This window comes from Anser brachyrhynchus (genome assembly GCF_964034855.1).
Source record: "Anser brachyrhynchus genome assembly, chromosome: 1".
Lineage (NCBI taxonomy): Eukaryota > Metazoa > Chordata > Aves > Anseriformes > Anatidae > Anser > Anser brachyrhynchus.
Window position 1 is genome coordinate 150,017,669 of NC_137694.1, and position 6,000 is coordinate 150,023,668.

General features: G+C 42.6%; 1 long non-coding RNA gene across 1 annotated transcript in view; it reads right to left on the bottom strand.

The window, feature by feature from the left end:
* The window catches only part of LOC308200222, a 28,219-nt gene extending 23,052 nt beyond the window's left edge, over positions 1-5,167 (bottom strand). Inside the window, exons 1-2 of the long non-coding RNA XR_013955336.1 lie at positions 4,114-5,167; positions 95-3,151 (exon numbers count right to left, since the gene is read on the bottom strand). This is a non-coding gene — a long non-coding RNA (uncharacterized lncRNA). The remainder of the gene's footprint in view (positions 1-94; positions 3,152-4,113) is intronic.
* Between the last annotated feature and the right edge of the window lie 833 nt (positions 5,168-6,000).

Sequence of the window (6,000 nt, forward strand, 5' to 3'; positions counted from 1 at the left end):
TCCCTTGCTTCCTTGCACAGCTCTCAGAAGCAGAGCCAGTTGCTACAGGGAGCTACAGAAGACCAAAGCAACACCACAAGAAAGCATTCTGTACCGCAGGTTTGGTGGGAGCTTTTTTTTCCTCTTCCTTTGGCTTTTGAGTCCCTCTGGAACAAGTGTGAGGTCAGTGGTTTTTGGTAGTGCTTCACGGCGCAGATTAATGTTCTTCTCTTTATCTGCATGTATTTTGCAGCAAATACAGCCTTAGGGAGATGCGTGAGCATCAAAGTGTTGAATTAAATGCCTGCTTTGGGGAAGGCCCGCTGATTTAAATGCTGCCTAGCAGCCAGCTGGGGACTAGAATAAATACAGTACATTTCTTTTATGACAAAAAAGTGGGAATATTTGCAGTGATGTAATGATAGATTACTGGTAATTGGGTTCAGCATTGTTTTGGTACCTAATCACAGGTGGAGGTCATCTCACCCTACTTTAGACATTCACCTCTGAGCTAATCACCCAGAATGTCTTACAACTCTTGTAGAGTAACAGGCAGGTCAAGAAAGCAGTGCATACCACCCATTAGTTTGGGGATAAAAGGAATTATTTTCTAGAAACACCTGCCTTTCTCCACTGGCTGTTAAAAGGTGCTGAGGGAATTACCTGAAGAGTGTCAGTCTACTCGTTGCCTAAATTAGGGCACCCTGATTTTATACAGTAGCAGTACTCTCTAAATTGATTAAAATGATTAAGGGACTCCCTTCCCTGTCCTTTCACATGGTGCCCCAGCAGTTGGCTGCCAAATCTTGCTGGTTTTCATGCTCTCTTCTCTAGACTTATGTACAGTTAGTGCCTTCATACACATGGAACAGCTTCCACAAGGAAGGTTAGCAATGCTACTGGCCCCCCACGGCCCACCCACCATCACTGCGGCACCTTCAGGAGGTCAGGGTGAGTCCTGATGTTGAATTAGTATTGTGTCCTATAAATGCTCTGAAAAAAGGTAGTTAAAAATTATTATGCACTGTGGTTATTTTATCACTAAGCAAAGCATACCTGTGTGTTACCTGTAGAGGAAGCACCTGTAACATTTACAATTCCAAAGTCACTTTATACTCAAATTCTTGTTGAAGTTGTAAAGGTAGAATTGTAAGTCATAAGGTGCTTATAGTTCAGTAATGCTGTTTTCTTTTCCACATGGACTGTATTTTGAGAAAAAGTCCAGGATATCTGACTCTGCTCTGTTTTCTACCTTTATGTCACTGTAGAACTCCACACCCCTGTGTCTTCCAGGTGCTCTTTTTCTTAATTTCTATATTAAAATTACACTGAGTTGAATTAAGTCAAATTGGATATGTAGGGAAGCATGTACAAATCTTGTTAGGGCAGACTTTTTTTTTCTCCTTTGAAACATGTGTAGTATTCAATCATTTCTCACTGTTTACAATAGTACATGGTATGAATTTTCGGTTTTGCTCAAAATGCTAAAATATTTAAGAATACTCTACTGGAAAAGCTTTTGGACAAATGCTTGTTTTCTTACTTACAGCCGGTTAAAGCCGTATGCTGTGCTACATCTGAAATATGTTTCACAGACTGCCCAAGTACAAGTCATCTGCTTTAACAACTCTTAGGGCTTAGCTTTGACACTTTCATTCCAATCTCCATCAAATACTGCGGATACTTATCTTATCTCACTGATCAAATAAAAAGCTATAGGAAAAAAATATGTGATTTTGCTTTTAAAAGCCTCATTCTTTGTTGGTTTTCCTGAAAAGGAAGATAGATATGGAGATGGCTGCAGCAGTTTGTCAAAACTGTTATTGTCTCCCTCTGTTTTTTTGGGGGATGATTTTTTTTAGTCTTTCATTGAAATGATATTTCCTGACTCATACAGGAAAAAGATATTTTTTGTTAGCATGTATTAAAATAAACTGAAAAAAGAAAGCAGTACAATTAAGCAGCTGAAAAATCTTGAAAATATGAAACTGCAGACTAAGATTTTGTGACTTTAACTAGTAACTCTAATATCTGGTTTCCAGGTAGCATGTTACCTTCCTTCTCTCTCTGAAAATCCAGCTCTTTCAAGATTACCCTAAAAAACAGGAACCATATGAGTTTAACTGGTAGTTAATTTTCTGCAGTTTCTCTAAGGAGAACTTCTATTGACTTTGCCTAAAAGCATGACCCCCAGAAGAGGAGATGCCCATTTAAGCTGTTTCCTGTAGTGTGCTATAACATCCCTCCATTTCCACGACTATTCCCTATAGTGACACTAGAACATAGTGAACTGAGAACATTGCCACAATGGGTACCAGGAATAAATCTCAGACATTAGAGATGACATGCCACATCAATAAAAGTCACAAAGCCAAAGCTAGCTGCATTTTAATATGTGAAGAAAAACAATACTTCTTGTCTTTTTTTATTTTTTTATTTTTTATTTTTTTACAATAAAGTATGCTACTGTTAGAACTAAAACCATAAAGGGCTTTCTCGGCACAAAAGAACCTGTTACCTGATAGACATCTTTGACATGTGCCAGTGTGTAGTTTATCCTATCGGCAATATTTAAAGAAATCATCTTCACCAGTCTACATTACAGAGAACTTGGGACTACAGTGTGCACTTCTGTGCTGGAACAGAGACTAGTGGTACTATGAATGGTTGATAGAGGAAACAAGAAGGGACTTTATTGGTGAGAATAAGTCTTTGTAGCTGTACCATTATCAGTATACTCCCAGCTTTTACTGTTCCTGAGGAAAAGGTGGTTGCTAAGCAATCACAGAATTGGATGAGCAGATTCGAAAATTGTTAACTGTACTTGAAGAGGGAAGTTCATAATTTAAGCTCTATGACTGCTACAAAGAAAGGATAAGCAGATGACTGAAGCCGGCACCGAACCATCCAATGCTGTAACTGGTAGAAATCTAAAGTACCTGTTGAATGTCTGAGTTCTCTGGTGGCACATCCTTTCCAGGTAATGACGATATGCTCCACAAACATCTGGTTGTGGTCAGTTGCACAAGGTGTGGTATTTGAGCTGGTTGGACCATGTCAGCCAGTATTCCTCTATCTGTCTGATGTTGTAGGCTTATCTATTACATGTCATCTGTTAGTTCTCTCTCTCTGAGTTTTCACCAGGAGACAAAGACTCCTCCAAAGATCAGTTCTACCAAATGGAAGAAAGATGGCTTTATGAGTAGATGATTCATTAATTTGTAAGCACCCTTTGACCTTGCACCTCAACAAAGTACGTTTATGGCCCCCACACAACAAACCTCAAGAAGCAAGGTAAGCCCTTAAAGCACTGCCAGTTTGTGTGTCTGTGGTGGTTTTACTTAGCTGGGTGGCTGAACTCCACCACAACCACTCTCTCACTCCTTCTCCTCAAAGAAAAAGAGGGAGAAAGTATGATGGAAAGGGCTCAAGTTTTGAGATAAGGGCAGGGAGATCACTCAACAGTTATCATCACGGGAAAAACAGACTCAGCATAAGGAGATTAATGTAATTTATTACCAATTACAAACAAGCTAGAGCAGTAAGAAACTAAAAACATCTCCCCCCCCTCCCCCCCCATCCACCCTCTTACCCCCGAGCGGCACAGGGGAACTGGGAATGGGGGCTGCGGTCAGTTCCTAATGCTTTGTCCCCACCGCTCCTTCACGGTCACTCTGCCCCTGCTCCACGCGGGGTCCCTCCCACGGGATGCCGTCCTTCCCGAACTGAGCCTGCGGGGGCTGCCCACAGGCAGCAGCTCTTCAAGCACTGCTCCCACACGGCTCCGTACCACGGGGTCCACCCCCCAGGAGCAAACTGCTCCAGCACGGGTCCCCCACGGGTGGGCGGCAGCTCCCCCCAGACCCCCTGCTCCTGCGTGGGCTCCTCTCCACGGGCTGCAGCTCCGGCCCGGGGCCTGCTCCTGCGGGGGCTCTCCATGGGCCGCAGCCTCCTCCAGGCCACATCCACCTGCTCCACCGGGGGCTCCTCCACGGGCTGCAGCGTGGAGATCTGCTCCGTGTGGGACCCATGGGCTGCAGGGGGACAGCCTGCTCCACCGGGGGCCTCTCCACAGGCCGCAGGGGAACTGCTGCTGCCGGCCTGGAGCACCTCCTGCCCTCCTGCTGCACTCACCTTGGGGGCTGCAGGGCTGCTTCTCACTCCTCACTCTCCCAGCTGCAGTTGCATAGCAGGTTTTTTTTCCCTTTCTTAACTCTGCTCTCCCACAGGTTCACCTGGCATCATCGCTCACTGACTTGGCTCTGGCCAGCAGCGGGTCCCTTTTGGAGCTGGCTCTGATTTGACATGGGGCAGCTGCTGGGCTCTGCTCACAGAGGCCACTCCTGCAGCCCCCCCTGTTGCCAAAACCTTGCCACGTAAACCCAATACAGTGTCATTTTGTTACTGTCCAGCAATGATATGTAATACACTTGGCATTTGGAAATACATGAGTAACTATGGCTGGAAAAAATGCTTCTGAATCATGGCCTGTCCCAGCAGTATGAATTAAGACACAAGATAGGGGGAAAAAATATTTCCCACCAGTAAAGCAAATGAACGGTTCTGTTTTTCTCATGAGTTCGTTGTAGCAAAAGAAAAACTAAATCCTAGTTGATGTAAAGACGGGCTCAAAGAAGATCCAAGTTTACTTGAAGAAAATTTGGAGTATACCAATGTAAAAAAATTAAGCACGAAAGGGGTTTTATGTAGAAGATCCTGGAGCGCAGGTGAAGCAGTTAGAATACAGTGGCCCAGTCAGGATTTCTAGAAAACACTGGCTAAAACTTAGTGGCTATACACAAAAGAATTAAAAAGTCATGGTCATGATGGGCAGAGAGAGAGTGACAAAAAAGATGAAAATTCATTGAAAAACTCAGACAATGAGAACTCTGACTTCTGACATACAAAAGGGAACACACAGTTCAAGCTGTCTCATTTTAAAGGAGTATATAAAAAGACAGCATAAGCAAGTGAAGATAACGTCAGAAATGCCAAAGGAACAAAATGAGATATAACTATCAAGAGACATCAGAAATACACCAGTAGTGACAGAGAGACACCAAGAAAAGAATTGGTCTACTACACAGTAGAAAGAGAAAGCTATTGATCAGCAGTGCTGAAGTGTCAGAAGTGTTATATAGCATTTTTGTTTATCCTTACTGAAAGTGTCAGCTCTGATCAGACAGAACCAAACAGTGGGAACCCAGAGCTCTTAGTCTGGTTACACACAGCATGTCCTTGCATGCACAATAGTGACATTCAGTGCCACTCACAAAAATCTAAATGATGTAATAATGAAACTCTGTGCTGCAGAAAGTTGACTTCTAGCATTCAACGTGCGCAGTGAGATGTTTATAGGATCTTACTTGTCCTTTTTTTGTCGGTATTTTAAGTTAAGAAAGACTTTAGAAGGCCTCAAGAAGCAGCCTTTGTTTTGGTTTTCATGCATTGGAAAGATAATGAGTACCTGAAAATAAAGTTCAGATATGTTTACCTGAATGTGCCATATAATTGCCATACAGCCTATTGTGCATCTAGCTGGACTGCATAATATTTTAGTGCTGACAATTTTTTAAATCTATTTGATATGCAAAATATTGTACTAAGCTGAGGCACTCAGGGGTCTCTCTGTTGTAGGAACAGGAAAAAATCTCTACAGCAATTTAATTCCATCAGCTTTCCCAATCACTTCAAGCAATTAGTTTTGAAGACTTTTGCTGAAATTTACATAAAACACATCCTTCCCTCTAATCCATTTTGCAAGTGGTAGATTATTTCTTGTATTGTGCTGCTAAAGGTGAGGAGCAGAAGGGAAGAATATGCTTGGGCTCCAGAAAGTGATGAGAATGGCTCCGAGAACAGCGAGCTCCCTGTTACCTTCATTGCTCTCAGTAGATTTACATGCTGATGTAATAGGGATGAGAGATTAGCTGATCCCTGTTAATGAAAGGAGGGCATCCATAGAGACAATATGTTAAAAATGGAAGGTAGTTACATTTTATAGGTCTGGAATTAGTAGAC